A 16838-nucleotide genomic window follows, 5' to 3' on the forward strand; every position below is an offset into this window, starting at 1 on the left:
CACTCCTCTGGCATACAAGCATGTGTTACATGGTTTTGTTAAAGAGATGAATATGAAAGAAGGTAAGTGATGCGCCCAGGGAGACAGAGTAATTTAGAGGAAGAGTAGCTGAGATCTGAGAGTTTTCAAAAACAGTCTTCTGCTTTAGTCATAACTGAAGTTCAACAACTGTGAAGCAGCGCTCAGATCCACAAGGACAGCTTTAACTCAGGTGAGATTTTACAAATAATAAATAGGGGGAGGTTTCCAGGTTTTATTTGTCTTTAGCAGTTTTCCACTTTTAAGTCATATGTGTACAGCTGAGTGCTATTTTCAAACTTAACTGTAAACTTTAAAAGGATTAAAATAACAAGAGGGAGATGTCTGAGTAACCTCTGGTCTCGTGTTGCTGGAATTGTGGATTAAAATTTCAAAGCTCATGAGGCTGGAATTTTGACTATACCGTTCATAACCCTCAAACATCTTTATTTCTCTCTCTATGTTTGCAGAATTTCTCCCTAGAACCCAGCGAAGTCCTTTACCTGTCTGACTTTCTGCATCAGATTTAACAGAGCACCATACATATACATGTATCTGCACACTGCGGAGACTCAAAGGACCCACAAGGAAAGAGTCATGACAGCTGAATGGGACTGTCCTGTCACTGAGTCCCCAGAAGAAGTTGCCCTCTGCAAACAGGCTGGAAGCAGTTGCACCATGAGGTCCCTGCAAGAAGGTCATGCTTCTGCAGCACATGGGTGATAGATTTTCAAGGCTGAGTATTTCTAAACTCTCAAGAGATAATTTTTTGAGAACAATTTGTTCAAAAGCCAGAAACAGGCTACCCTGTCTTCTTGTACTGTTGTCACCTTTGGACTGGGAAGGAACCTGAGCCCAGAGGTGGGAGCCTTTCCAAAAGTGACTCCAGTACAGGGAAAACATTGACATACTGGAGTGAATCCAGTGGAGGCCACCACGATGGTCAGGGGCTGGAGCACAGGGCACAGGTGGAGAGCCTGAGAATGCTGGATCTGGTTAGTCCCAAGGAGAGGAATCCAAGGGGAGCTCTTACTGCAGTCTGTAACTGCCTAGTGGGTCTTTATAGAGAAGACAGAGCCCAAATCTTTCTGGAAGCACACATGAAGGACAAGAGACAACAGGCACAAGTTGCAATGAGGAAATTCTGATTACGTATTAGGAAAAAGAAATCACCAGGAGGGAGGTTGAAAATACTGACATAGGAGCCTAGAGAGGCTGTGGGATCTCTGTCCTTGGAGATATTCAAAACTCGACTGGACAGCCCTGAACAGGCCCATCTAAGTTGCACCGGCTTTGGCTGTGGGGATAGGGTAGACAAGAAAACCTCCAGAGATCCCTTCCAGTCTAGGCTAGTCTGTGATTCTGTTTCACACCAAATCCCCTACACACGGGATAGAAAGAAAGCCCAGCAGATCATGGTTATTTAGCCTCAAATCGGGAAAGGGAGTGCGCAAGTCTTTGTTGGTTACTTCCTGTTACACACCTCGTACTGCAGTAAATTGTGCTATTTTAAACTGTGGTTTCACAGTCTGGTTTTACACGTACAGAAAAAGCAAAAGTGAGCGTCATTTGTATCTGAGTTTCCTGTAGAGGTTTATTTAAGGGAAAATAAACCTCCCAAGCAAATTATAAACCCTAACCCACTGATCGCTTTCCTGAAATGAATTTAGTTTGCATTATTGGGAGTGCAACTTTCATGCAAAGACAAGCAGGAGTGTATTGGTTGCCAAAGCAAAGCTGACTGGTTAAAGCTTGGACTCTGGGGAGCAAGGTCTCAGATAAATGAAGGAAAAGATACAGAGTTTTCCTTTTTTTATTTTTTTTTTTTAACGTATAGCACTCAAATAAGTCTCTGGGGGCTTCAATACGTGACTTTACATTTTAATGCTTTTCCTCCACCAGATGGTTTAGATAAAAACCTATTAGTTTCATTCGTGCAAATGGTTTAATACAAAAAAATGTCTATTTTTAACATTTTTTGCCTCAAGGCTTGGATTTAACTTTTTTTCTTTGCAGAAGTGGAGAAGTTTTCACTAGTGTCTAATACTTTAATCATCATAATTCTTACAATCAAATAAGATTCATACCAGAATGTGGTTGATGAGTCCTCTAAAACAATTTACGTCCAAAAAAGCGCATTAAAATTACTTCATAAACTTGATTTATGCATCTTTTCGTACAACTTTTACGTGTTTGCAATTTTCCATGAGCTTAGTTATGATTATTTCAATCTCTGCAAAAGTAGTGTATATGTTCTGTCAAACATAATGATGCAGACCCTTTATCTTCCTTTTTTGTCTTGATGTCATTACTTCGGAGAATACATTCAGTGTGTGAAAACTGGAGAGGGTGCACTACTGGAAACCCTAATTGCTATTACAGGCAAATCCACTCCCACTTCTGGAGGTAGGGAATTCCCCTTAGCAATGAAATTAATGTGGCTCTGCTATGCACATGCTGAGGGGATGTTAGTAGGGCATACATGAGTAATTTTAGTTCTGTGAGGCCTTTCTTTATCATTCAAAGAGCTCGTTTGCAACCAAGCGGAGCAGGACATGGGAAATGCCAGAATCTCTTCATTAACACGGTCATCACGGTTGATCCAGAACAGACACTAGCTGCCATTTTCTCTCATTTCAGCGGAGTTCTCCGGGTGCTCAGGGGTGTCCAGCACCCAGCCCATCGGTCGTGCAGAGCACTAGGACCTAACTCTAGCACCCGATGGAGGCACATTGTTAGGAACCTGATCACGCTGGCCTCCCCCTGCAGTCAGCACCTCCAAGGTTCATCCTACGTAGGACAAAACTCCTCTCTCCTTTGCCTACTTCTCTACAGCACTTGGAGAGCCTAAAAACTAATGTCTGCACTACACTAGGAAGTAATTCTGCCCATTAGGAGTTGATCAGCTGATTGAAGAAATGCACGGACCGAAGCTCCTACAGCTGCACTGCATGAAGTTCAGGGGTTTCACTTAGGACTAAATTTACTCTCTTCCCCTCCACTGCATCTCATCACCAGTAACTCAGCAATTCACACACTAGAAGTTAGGTGGTTGAACTCATATTTAGACCCTGACAGGTATTTAGCAAGTTAAATGCATTAACTGTTAACACAGAGATTTAAAACAAACAAATAAACCTTATATGTGTTTTCCTGGATTGGGTACTTCAGCTACTGTGCCAGAAAAAACATTGTCAAGTAGCTATGGGAGGAAAGAAGGTAAAGGAGTCAAAAGCAAGACAAGAAAGGGGAAAAGAAAGGAAATAACATCCCTATGTGTCTTCAAGACATGGGTTTGTGCAGTATCGCATTCTGTTGGACATTCAGAGAACCTGAGCATATGTAAATAGAAACCACTCCAAAGAACAAAACTCTCCATGCAATAAGGGGATTTCCAGTCATGAGTATATTGCTTGCAGGATTTACACCACAGGAGCAATACATTGACAGACCGTGACTTCATATATACATCGCTGTATTATTATAGCTGTTAGGATGTTCAGGAGGTTGTAATTAGTGAGCATCAGGGTGTGTAAGCCCCCTGCGTGGTGCTGCCAAGGCTAATCCATGTCAGTGCCTACAGGCAATGGTGGAAAATAAAACATTTCAGTGAACAGCACCAGGAAAATTTAAGCCAGGCCAAGACAGCCACAAGGTCCTGTGATATCAAACAAAAGCAAACATAATCCATGGGTCAGAAATAACTGCTGAACCAAGGCTTATTTTCATGGTGCATCTCCCACATCAAGAGAAAAATTTGGATAGAAAAATGGCAAATGGGAGTGTTGTGTTGTTGTTGGTTTTTTTTCTCCCAAAATAATCCAAACAGATATCAGCACATCACTTACAGCCGTGGGCTGTAGCTGGGGCACAGGTATTTGCATCCGTGGGCACCAAGGGCTGGATGAGAGATCTCCACCACAAAATGGTTGTTACACCAGAAGTGGGTAACTGTCCCATCTGATGCTCCTCACTGGACTGTGAGGTATGGATCCGTTTGCCCAGGTCAGAAGTTAGTGAACTCCTTTTGTAATTGATGACACCTTCAGCTTTCCATTTGACAGCAGCTAAAGGTTGCACTTTATTTCCTTTTAGGTCAGAGCCCGTCCCTTCCTCAGCGTCTCCGCTCCACCAAAATGCCTTGGCCCCGCTCCCTGCCCTCCCAGAGACCAGCCCCAGGAGCAGAGCAAACATCTGCACTATGGGAGATACTTCACACAGGCTAGTAAGGAGTCTAATAATTGCCTTTTGGGGGATTTCCACACCCAGCAATGCCGCATCAACACGCCAACATAGCAGCAGGTGAGCAGGTAAAGGTACCAAGCTACCTCTTCATTTATACATCTCCACTAACATTTTTCTGCTCTTATCTCCACTCTCCTCTCTGTGCTTTGAAGTCAACTGAGGCTGGGTCATCAGACATTGCCAACTATTTCAGTCACACCTAAAAACCTGACCATTGTATGACATGCAAAACGACTGAGATGGAATAAGAACCATCTCCATGGCTGGGATTGTATAGAATTGTATTCCAATTGCATGGAAGTTTTTTTCAGCACATTGCTTTGGGTGAGCAGACCTTCCCTTCCCCCCATGCTCTAAGGAAAGGAACTCTCATCATAGCAGCCAATAATCATGACTATGATTTTGTCATAATGAATATTTGTACCAGGGAAACAGATTCTAAAACAATAGTGTGCATCCAGTCAGGGAAAATGGACCCAAACCATGACCTGCGTGCCCTCAAAAGAGCTATGACTTGAATTACAATGAACCATTCATGAATAAACTGCATATCAAGAAACAGCTAGTTCATCACTCTAAACATGAGACTCATGGTGCATATTTGCAAACAGAAAAAAATTGAATTCATCGTATGAATAATTTGTTGTAATTGATTTGCCTGCATTGGTTACTTTCCAAATGGTTCCTTTTACCTTGTTTGGGAGAAGAAATTCATCTCAAGATTTTCATGCCTTTCCCAAAATGAATCAGAAATTTTCCTCTTGAGAGGCACATGCAAGTCAAGAAGCCTAAGAAGGTATTCCTCCAGTAAGTCCTGATCTTCTACCATTAGGACTAAAGGGACTTTTTCCATTGTTTTGAATACAAATGATTTTAAAAGTAGAAAAACAACTTAGACTGTAGAAATATATGAGTGAAGCCAAGCACAGAATGGTGTTGAATGAATGCCTTAATTCCACGCTATGCTTTTTTTCAAAAGAGAAAACAGATAAAATAGGTAAAGGCACAGAAGCAAACACTTAAAATTAATTAAGCTGTGTTTCAATTGAGGGTTGACATTCCCCTTTGTCCTCAAAACAGAGTCTTCTTTCCTTGTCCACAGAAAAGCCAGAGATTTAATTTGCCTCACACAAAGGAAGTGCTCCCAGAGGAATAAGCGTCCAATTTGCAATGTGACATGTGAATGCTCCACCTGCTTTGGGCCATGCAGAGAACCTGCCTTTCTCCCGAGGACACTGCTGCAGCAAGGTCTCTGTGGGTATTTAAAAAATTACAGCCTGAGATGACTTCTGGATATGAGCAAGTATGGCCTGATCAGTGGTAAAAAAAACACAGCTAAATAAACTGTATTCCCCTTCAGCACATCTTTGGGATTTAAAGCGTATATCAGCACTGCCAAAAAACGTAATTCACTATTTCACTCTTGGGCCCTGATATCTGTGTTGCTTAAGTGGTAGCTCACTCCTGAGCTCTCTCTTGGAGTGAAGTTCCTCTTCACTCCAGGCCTGTGTGTGGTTTTAAGCCCATTTCCCTATGGAAACCCCTTAGTTTTGTCCCTGAGGACAGATGAGATGGCACCAGCCCTACACAGTACTCCAGCACTATCCCCACATGCCCGTCAACCCCAAGGAGCCCACTCCCACACCCACGCACAGCCTCCCTTTCCCGCCATACACTCCAGGGGGCTACAAAACCTCCATCACAGGTTTTGAGAAAAAACAAAACAAAACAAAACCAAAAACGCTTCACACACACTGATCTGTGCATTGCGGCTTCAGTTTACCGTGGGAGCGCCCAGGACCCTGCGCTGAGGGCTATGCAGTATGGATGCTGCCAGCCTGCCCGAGGGGAGGCTGGCCCTGGTCTGGGGGGGGCTGGACCACACTTAAGCTGCTTGGTCTGTGGGCCCAGGGTGGTTCCCTGCGGTGTGTGCCTTCAGCTACAGGGTAGCTAAAGAGTCATATCCACCCCTTGCAGCTTTTCTGTGCCTCACGCAGGGAATCATTGGGACCAAATGGCCCTGCAGACACACTGGCCAGCACCATGAGCAAGGTATCAGCCATACAGCAGTGCTGGTCTTTGCATACCATGCAGGAAGGACTACTGGGATTTTTCTTGCTCATTCAGTTATGCTCAGGTCCCTGTCCATTCTGGAGTTGTATGTACATATGAGGGGAAAGGAGTTTTAATTTCAATTTTGAGTTTGCAAGCTATGTCTCTGAGACAGTAAAAATCATTTTGCAAATGAAATAGCACTTTTTAATGTAGCTTGTGCCAAACATATTGTACAAGCTAAAGCAAACCCTAGATGGAATAAAATAAAACAGCTAATGGGAGAATATAATAGATAAACAGTAAGGCTAAGCATTTGACAGTTTCCCACTGCTGAGTATTATCATCAGTAGCACTATATTCAGCCATGTGAATTATCATCACATGAGCTACACTTCATCTTACAATATGAAAAAGGCCACGTTTGAAAACTCTGATCAACATAAATTATACAGCTCATAAGTAATTTCTAATTTATGTTTGGATTCATTTTGTGACTGACAGCCATAGTGATATCTCAATCCCAAAGCACTGAAGGGTCTGCTGTATGCCAACCAGGAACACAGCAATTCTGCAAGAAGCAAATGGGGTGAGGTGGGAAGGGACGACACTCCAGCACCCTGCTGCGCTGGCTCACATCACAGGAGCCGGAGCTGGAGCTGACTGGAAGGTGAAAAGGTTTGCTACTGAGTCATAATCCTGTCATTACCCATAGATGTTTGAATAAAAGAGGGAGAGTTCATACTCTTTGGGGATGGAGCATGTTATTTGAACACCAGACAGGCATGGATGGAGTGATCTGAGAAGATGATCACTTGGGACCGGTGACCGTCACTCACTTTGGGGGTGAAACCAGTGGCTTAATTGTTGCTCATAGCTGCATATCACAGCATGCAACCCTGAGTGATACTCTCCTGACGATGGGTTTCTTTTCAGCCTCCATACCTAGGATAGGTGGCACTACCACAGGCCTTTTCTATCTTCAAGCCATGAAGACTTAGGCCAAAGCCAAAGAGTAGTCTTTTCCAATACAGAATGAGCCAGAGAAGCAGCTGCACAGAGCGACCTACTGTCACAGAGCAAGACATTACCATAATAGCAGCCAGATGGTCAGGCTTTGCTTTTATTATTGGAATTATTATTCATATCACAGGAGCGCTGAGATTCCCCAGCCGAGATTGGCACTCGACAGACACATGGTAAAATGCATCCTTTGCCCTACAGAGGTTCCCATCTAAAACATCAGGACAGGTAAAAAGGAAGGAAGACACAGAGAAGTTAATGGTTGACCGGTGGCTCTACAGCAGAGCAGTGGCAGAGCCAGAGAGCAGGTGGGTGCAGGCACCACACTAGCCCCGGTGCCACGCTGCCTTCCCAGCCACACCAACCACCCCACAGCTGCAAGGGCTCACAGCTATCCCGCCTGCTAGAGACCTGCACAGGTCCCAGTGTAAAAGGTCCCAATCTCTGCCCAGGCACTCCTGCAGTGCAGTAATAAATATTAGTGGTTATACCAGAGGGCAAAGTGACGTTTCAACACGTTGAAGACAGATCATTGCTGGAAACCATCCTATCCTGGCTGTCCCGAGATCAAATATGATGACAAACTAATTTCGCCAGCATCTCCTTGCTATGTTACTAATACAAATGTCTTGGTTTTATTTTTGCCCACTCCCACTAGAGGAAAAATATCTCAGTACTTAGTAAGAGTGTAGAGAAAGATCCACCACCAGATAGCATGTGTGCTCTGGCTTTGTTTACGGTAAACCCACAAGGAGTCACATGCCATTTTGTTTTTAATTTTGCCGAGATCGGAAAAAATCAGTTTAACAGAAACAGCAAGAACTTACCCACAGAGGTAAAAGCCCTGGGGCAAGAGATAACCATATGGGATATTATCAAGGTAAGTCACATTTTTCTCTAAAGTTAAGCAAACTCCTAGAATCGATAAAATCTTGCAGCCAGACTTCATTTGATATGAGAAAGCATTTGTGGGAGGGAAGCATCTGTTCATTATCACTCATGGGCTTAATTGTATGTTTCTTATCACCCAGTGGTGTTTTCATACTTACCACATGCACCACCGTATGTCCAACTTCAAAGAGAGAAAAAAATATTGCAGCACTGAGTGACTTGTTTCAAAAGAGAAGATAGTTTCAAATAACCTGGTTTTCTTCTGAGAAAAGGGAAAAAGGGGCAAAATCTGGGGAGTGGTGTCTCCTATAGGAGTTAAACTGATACCTTGGAGAATAGCAGACTGTTTTGAAAGACCATACGGCTCCAATGAGTTAGTTATCACTCTGCCTAGTGTTCATAGGAGCTAGTGTGATTCATTTTTCCCTAGAGAGGAAGACTTACCCTTTTCCCTCACTTAAAAATAAAATAAATAAGCAAAACAAAACAATTTTCTATTTCTCTTGAAAAAGCATATCGCAGCTCAGAAACAAGAGTGAATTAGAGGGAAGAAGCAAAAAGCAGCAGGAATGCAGAAACGAAATAAGAAAGGAGAAAAAATTGATATGAGGGGTGATGATATTCGAGAGATTTTGTCCATTCTTGCTTGCAGTACTGCCCTCCCCTCCATGCCTGTCACCTCTCACCTCGTGCTCAGCTCCTAGACTCAGGTCTGTGGTTTGAGCTCTGTTTTCCACTCAAAGCCTTCAACATCAGAAAATGGAAAAAAAGGCTCACCAAATTCTTTTCAAATCACTTTTCCTACTTTCCCATGAAAAAAAGAAATAATCATTGCAGGGCTGAAGTAGTCCTCTCGGTGTGAGTTTAATTAATTGAAGCAAGAGAGTCCCCAGGAACCTTGTCATAATTCCCATCAAAAATACTGTAGTAAGTAACCCCATAGCTATAGATGAGGGATTTTTTTCATTACTGTTTCAATCTCAACCCTTCAGAAATCCTTTTTGTATTTCAACCATGACTCAGCTGATTTAGCTACTTTAATTCCTCCTTTCTTCCTTCATGCTTTCCATATTGTTCTGTATTTCCTAACAATACGGACATGAAATTCATGCTGTGAAAGATGAGAGGTAATCTCTGATAGCTACTTGAAAGCTCAAGTTAAAGATAATCTTGTGGCACAAAGGGCTGCTTTTTCTTGTTCTGTAGATTTATACTCAATACTGGTCACATGCCAAGGAGTTTACTAAGATGTTTATTTCCCCACATACGGCCGTCTCAGTGTGCTAGTCTATTGAACTACACTCAAGAGTAGCCATCCGCTGCACTTCCATGACATATTGCGTTAAAAAAAATAAGTGGACACATTACAGTGACATCTGAGGATTTCTTCTCCCTAATGCGCTAAGAAGCTTAAGTTCCAGAAACTGTTTGTTTATCCAAAACCTCATTATCATGGACACTGAGAATTAGGTGGTTCAATCTCTCTCCTTTTTTCTTTCTTTTTTTTTTTTTTAATTGGAAACCGCTAGATTTGACTGGCTGTGGTCAAGGCAGTAAGACGGAGAGTTTTGAACATTCAGCATCTTGTGGCTTGCCCCCCTCTGGCGCCTTTCCTGCGCTCACAGTCCTGCTGTGCCTGTCTGGTCCCAGAGATGCTTTTTTTGCTCCCCTGCAGGAAGGCACCGTCTCTGGCTCCCCTTCTCCCTTTCAGCCCCTGCCGCAGGCAGCGAGCTGGGCAGAGTACACACAAGCTGGTCTGGGGAACTTTTTTCTCCTCTTTCCCTTCCAGGATTAGTCCACCCCCAAGCTCACCTTGTTGATCAACTTTTAAGCTGCCCTGACTGAAGCTACTACAAATCCATTAGATTTTGGACCTGAAGAAGAAATTCTCTAAAATCTACTGCAGTATCCACTGTACTCAACACCTTCTTGTTGAGATATTACCTTCATTTTCCTCTTTTCTCTGTCCTCTGAGTACAACACGACAGCGTCTCCTGCATGTACTGACGCTGGCTCTAACATAGACCCCCATGACCCCAGCTGTGCCCCCTCATCTCCCACACCCTGCTCCCACCAACCATAATTTCTTGCTGCTGGAACTATCAGAGATGAGCGTCCTTTAGGGTAGAGCAAACCCTTCATTTGCCTGGTGGCCCTGGCTCCAGTGGTACTTCTAAGTTTGCAATTAAGCTAAGCTCCCCAAACTAGGATTTTATGATCCCGTGCTCCCCCACTTCTTCACATTTCCTTAGTCTGTAAACTAGACCAGCATCACATACAGGGCTTTGCCACAACTCATTTGATTCCGTGTCATTTCAGATTTTTATTAAATCCAAGCAGCTGTAGTAATATTATGCTATGTTTCCACAGTTCAAATTAAAAAAAAAATAATCAGCAAATATAAAAATGAAGCTTTCAATAGTACCTTTTAGTTGGCTGCAATATAGTTGAAGTATGTTTTCCCATAGCTGTTGACCACACAAAAACAATACAGCATATTAAGATACTCATTTAACCAGAAAAAGAGAAGACAGAAGAGTTTGTAAATGTCCCCTGCAGCCAAGGCACTAATTCTGTAGGAAATTTAATTTTCATGTCCTTTGAATTTTTATTTTTTTCCTATGCAGATTTTGTGGGTTCGCATTTAATTTCCTGTTTTGGGTTGTTGGGTTGGGTTTGGGTTTTTTTAAAATAAAAAATAATAAAAAAAAAAATTATGTGGAGTTATTTGATTTGAGAAATTTATTGATTCTTTGGACATGAACTCCTAAGTTAGGGGGCATTTTTATGATGCCCATTTGCTTACCTCATCTAAACACTGCCCTTACCTATTATCAGCAAAATAGAAAATATTTTCTTCCAAATTTTTTTATGTGTAGTCTGTCACTTTCTTTCATAACCTCAGAATTTAAACTTGGAAAACATTTCTCAGACTGTTTTTTCCACCTTCTACAATTCCTCAAGAATGAGTATTCATGTGGTCCCCTGCTTACAGTTCTCGGTTCCCAAAGGAAGAGGGCAAAAGTTTTGCTCAGGAAACTTTTACTCTACTTCCCATCAAAGGGCAAAATCCAATGGTCACCAACTGATGGTCATCCAAATGATGGGTCTCATTTTCTTCAGGGACCATGCAGTCCAGCGGGCAGTGCCTCCACTCCACCTGAAAACTCCTCTTCTGGCAGAATAAAGAAGCCTTTCAGTCCCCACTGCTAGTGCTTCAACAGGGGATAAATCCCCACATCTACCACACAAATCTGTTTCTTTACACTTTTTGGAAACGTAATGCAAGTGAGAAAGCAGTCCCCCCGACACCTACTTATAAGCACTAACTGGAAGCACAGAGAAGCAGTTCTCCTACTGACATTTAAAGCCAGTTTCAGCATGGGGAAAGCACAGCAGGGGGGTAGCAGTTGACACCATTGTTATACAGTCAAGGTACCAATGCCCCACTAAGGGTATTAATAATTGTATTCTTCTGTATTAAAATAATAGCAAAAACTATCAAATCAAATGAGGAAAGTAAACACAGAGCTATTCAGGAAGGACGTTTAGGAGTTTCAGTATAATTCCCCCAAAGCCCCCAGCCTAATTAGTGAAGAAAATAAACTGGTTGACAGATTGCACAGCTAGAAAAACATAAAGCAAAGAAGGTTATAATATTTATTATTACCATATAAGACAGTGATTAGACCCCCAACCTATGTACAGATCTAATCACCATCCCCTGGAAAAGATAATAGCCGGCCCTGAGAGTCTGGTTTGACAAATTAACCCAAGCCTGATCCAAATAAAGAGATTTGTAGTTTTCAATGAAAAATTAACTCCCTGGCTGTGCAGTGGGGACATCGCCACATGCAGTAATGGCACTGTTACCGAGAGACAGTGCTGCACCGTGTCTGTGCTGAAGGGTCTATCAAAGAGCAGATGGTTCGGTGTTGCAGCAAGGGCAAAGAATTAATGTAGAAATTTGTGTATTTGTGAAGCATTAGTCGTCATAGGACATAAACCTAATTCCAGGATGTAGACAGTAGTCTACAAAGGGTGAGTTGATGAAGCTGGTCATTCTCTAATCCCTGGCCTTCTTGAAGGATGTCCATATATCTCAGAAAGGTTAGGGTGAGGAAGTTGCTCAGACTGAGTATCCCACAGTGTAGAAAAAAATCACAAAACAGATTTCATTACATTTGTACTATGGTGTGGCAATCTGATAGCAACATGAGAAAGAAGCAACATGATTAGTAGGTGAGACATTATATGGACACTCATGTTTTGTCCATAAAAAGAAAGAGTGTATGGAGCTCAGGGAACTCAGGAAGCCTCTGAAAACTGCTGGAACAAAAAGCAAAATTGGAGCAAAGGATCTACCCAGCAAAACAACAGTGGGGAAAGGGCAGGCCTGAATTTTTTTCCATGTGATGAATTAGCTTTTCTGGTTTGTGTTCTGTTAGAGCTCTAAGGATTTCAAGCCCTTTGGTATATTTGAGGAAATGGCATGGCCATTCACTTCAGGGCCATGGTCAGCATGGCATTCCCTCAGAATATTAACAAATGTTGACCATTTATAGGCTTTACTTTATTCACCTGAACAGTACAAAAACTACACTCTGATATAGCAAGCAAGCATGATTTCTGCTACAGTGCTTTTAATGAGGTATAGAGGGAGACTGAGGCTACAAACCTCAGCAGCTTGCCGAAGTAGGTTCCTACTTTTTATGTGTCTAGACTCCTGAAATGTAAGCCTTCGTGTGGAGTTAGACAGGTAAGCACTCAGTGCGATCATAGGGCAAGTTAGGTGTCTCAGAACAGCTTTCACAGCAGTTGGCAACCTGAGAGAGTTCACGTAGTTGCTAAGAGAAGCTGAGGACAGAGGTAGGTCTGAAGTCCTGCCCATCTTCTGCCCTGTGGCACATGGTTCGATGCTGCCAGGAGACACTTCCCAACTTCCCTGGGTTTTCTCCAAACTGCTTTTTAAAATGACTCAGGAGGCACCAATCCTTCTTCTCAGGTAACAGCAGCAGCAGCAGCAGTCTTCTGGCCAGAAAGTGGAAAACCTGAGTTCATTTTCTGCCATTTCCAAAGAGGACACCAACCCATTGTCCCACCCTACGGCACAATGTCCCAACCACAGGACTAAAAGATTTCCCTCAGTAGAAGTAGTGGAGACGATGCCCCTGAAGTGAAGCTCTAGCTCTGAAGAACCATTTTTGTAAAATGTGCAGGTGCCCTTGGGATTAGATGGCACTATCACAATATTTGACTACAGTGTTTCACTTGGAAATTAAGCTGGACTGGGAATCTAACCCAATTTTCTACCTACATCTAATCTTCCCTTCCCAAATTGTGCAGAATTCAGTGTAATCTTCCTTTTCAATTTTCAGTCTGAATGCTTTTTTCAGTTTTGGCCAAAGAGCAGAATTTTTCAAGAGATCCTTTCCCACCCTTCTGAGATTAAAACATTTACTAGAGCAATGTGGTGTATTTGCCATCCTTTGTGCCTGTATCTGAGTGATTTAGAGAAGCAACACTATGTTATTGTCCAGCTGTCTTTTGAACAGCTGGGCTTTACAACAGTACAGACAAATAGGTGAGGAGAATACAGGCTTTTATAATACTATGAACACAATATTCAGAAAACAGAAATTACGAAAGAATCTTCTTTTATTCCAACAGCTAAGTGCTTAGCTGAAATTCATATTTGATGGGACTAGATAACTAGCAGCAAGTCCTTAATGTAACTGCCCAAAACACTATTATGCTTGTGCTATACAAAGATTATATGTGGTGATAACCAGATACAGGCACTGAGAGAGGAAAATAAATTCTCATAAAACACTTCCTGGAACTACTAAACAAAGAAAAATACAACAGAAGTATAAAGATAAAAGTGAAGGAGATTTAAAGGTTTGTTTTTTTTTTCCCAGAAAGGGTCTGTCCACTGAATCTAAATCATCTCCCAAGCTATGGTTAAGGAAAAGTTATCAGGAAAAATGTTGTCAGGGCACTAAGTCTGTTAAGGGCATCTAAGGCCCATTGGTGCACTCAGAGTGCACTCCAATAAAAAAGAAGTAAGTGTTTTGTTGTGTGTAAGGTTGTTCTGCTCTTAGGCTGTCTAAATAAGGCTGCCTTTCGTGCTACTAACTAAATAGACCTTAGCGTGCCATCCACAGTCCTGCTAAAGAATGATACTAAATAAAGTCACGCAGTCTTGTTTAACTAGACTCAAAGATTATGTAGAGAGAAGATAACATTGTGATCACTTAACCTGCCTTCTTTCCTGTATTGTACAAGCCTATCTGATTTACACTCCAATGCAGGTGCAGGCACAGTCCTAAGTTCTGAGCCATGAGCAGATGGCATAGGAGAGATGACTCCAGTACTAATTGCTTATCCCACGCAAATATAACAGCTCCTGGCTCTAAGAGGCTCTCTGTGTGCAGGAGAAGGTACCGAAATGGTGGGTTTTCATCTCCTGCCAGACAGTGAAATAAATATGCTGGACTGGAAGGAAGCACGTTGTGGGCAGGATTTGACTCGGAGATCAGCATTCAGATACTGGCCACAGGACTTCACTGTGTTGATTCCTGCCTGTAATGAAAAACACTTTAAAGAACATGTGATCTTAACTGAGATATTTCCAGATGACTTCACCACAGATTTCGTTAAACAATTAAAGTGTTTAACTACCACAGAGTGTATGTGTCCTCAGCTTCTCAATGCTGGATCCTGTTACGCATTTACATCGAGACCGAAGAACGCCCTATTCTGACCTATTTTCTTCCTGCAGTCAGCTGTAGGCTGTGACCAAAGGCATGCTCCTATTTGCTCCTTGTTGAGCTAAACAGACAGAGCTCTTGCATTCCCTCTCTCTCTCCAAGGTATGTTTACTTGTCCTTTTGTATCTGTCATGACTGTTCCCTGAATCCTCTCCAAATTGTAAACATTTTCCTCAGGCTGCAGAGAAAACAGTAACATGGGATTGCAGTAACAGTCAGATTCATGCCAAATGAAGAGGGAATATAATTTTTCAGCTCTTAAGAACACTCTGTTTACAGTCCAAGGATCACATCAGCACCGCAGCCCACTGCCGCAAAATAAGCACTTGTACTGAGCTGAGCTATTTCTTCACAACTTGACGACTCCCTTTGCACAAAGAGGGCTAACTTGCGTGACATTATATGTGACTGTCTGAAAAAGAAGACTTGCTTACATTGAGCAGCTCACCCCTTCCTCTTCATCACTCGCCTTTCCTACAGTCTCCCTCTCATCTGCAAACCCAATCAGCAATGACAGAGGTATGAAATGGTTCCAGATCCTCTCCCAGTGGGAAGAAATAACTCTGCCCAACACGTTCCCCACATTTGCAAGGAGTGGTTAGTATGTTTTCTTGTGCCACATTCCTTTTTATCATTCCAGCTTTCACCCCAACAGTTGTGCAGAACCGTGTCAAAAACTTCTAAAAGTCAAGCATCATTATGTTTATCACCCAACGTCACTGAAAAAACCTATCAGGTTGGTCAGACAGGATCTGTTTTCCATCTGTGCGTGTGAATTGCTGTTAACTAGATTAGTACTATATTAGCACTTAAAAGGAACTGTAGCACAGAACTATATTAGCACTTAGGTTTCCTTATTCTGTGTCAGCTGTTTATTATTTGAACAGGAAGAGGCTGATAGGCCCGTAATTGCCTAGACTATTCCTCTTACCTATTAAAATACAATGGTAACTTTTAAAAATGTCTAATGGAATTTCTTTAGTGCTCCGAGACTGACTAAATTTCAGCATTAATGTCCATTGAGTTCCTTTGCCAGCTCTTTTAAAACTCATGGGTACGGGATGACCAGATTGCTGGTTTGAAAATATTTTCTTCCACAGCTGTTCTCTAACATATTCTTTAGTTACAACTGGAGAGTATCTATTTGACACTGACATATTCTACGCTATATGCTGTACATGCATACAAATAGAAATGTTTCCCTTTTCTTACAGTAGTGTTGGACTGACATAACTTACCATTTTTGCATTAATAAACTTCAGAAAGAATCATATTATTCTTTAATTTGTGGTTGTTTCAAAAATTCTCAGTTATGATTAATATTTATTATTAACAATTTCTCCTTTCTATTTCTCCCAATAAATAGACAGACAATTTTAATCTTTTCTTTAAGCAAGTTTGTTTGAGTGAGTTAGGCTTTTCTTTTTCACTTGGAAAATGTGGCTTCTCGGCTATTTCCTACAATGTTCATAAACATTTGTAATTAATAATTCGCATCAATTATTTACTACAACTTTTTTTACAAATTTTTGGAAATTACTTAGTTCTGTATTTCTGGCTTCCTCAAACTGTACATTTACACAGTCATGCAATATAACAAACAGGCAATGTGCAATATAACAATTTATTTGGATTGGGATCAGTTTATTGTTGACCTTAAAATGAAGAGAATTTGGGGGGAGTCATGAAGGCAAACAGAAGTATCATGTTCAATGTAATAAAAAAAAGTGGAGCCAGTGCAGGTATGCAAGAGGTGTGTGTATTTGTCAAGAAAGCAATTTTTGTACTCTGACTAGATATTAGTTGATCAGAAGTAGCTTCAGCGACAGAACTTCT

General features: G+C 41.8%; 1 long non-coding RNA gene across 2 annotated transcripts; it reads left to right on the forward strand.

The window, feature by feature from the left end:
* LOC143157378 (uncharacterized) lies at nucleotides 1–5669 on the forward strand. 2 transcript variants are annotated; one of them, XR_012994774.1, is made up of 4 exons: nucleotides 1–211; nucleotides 489–715; nucleotides 4114–4328; nucleotides 5366–5669. It is a non-coding gene; the product is annotated as an uncharacterized LOC143157378 (long non-coding RNA). The 2 variants fall into 2 exon arrangements; XR_012994773.1 differs by having other exon boundaries at nucleotides 4114–4320.
* The last annotated feature ends 11169 nt before the right edge of the window (nucleotides 5670–16838 follow it).

Source organism: Aptenodytes patagonicus, chromosome 2, assembly GCF_965638725.1.
Source record: "Aptenodytes patagonicus chromosome 2, bAptPat1.pri.cur, whole genome shotgun sequence".
In the NCBI taxonomy this organism is placed as follows: Eukaryota; Metazoa; Chordata; class Aves; order Sphenisciformes; family Spheniscidae; genus Aptenodytes; species Aptenodytes patagonicus.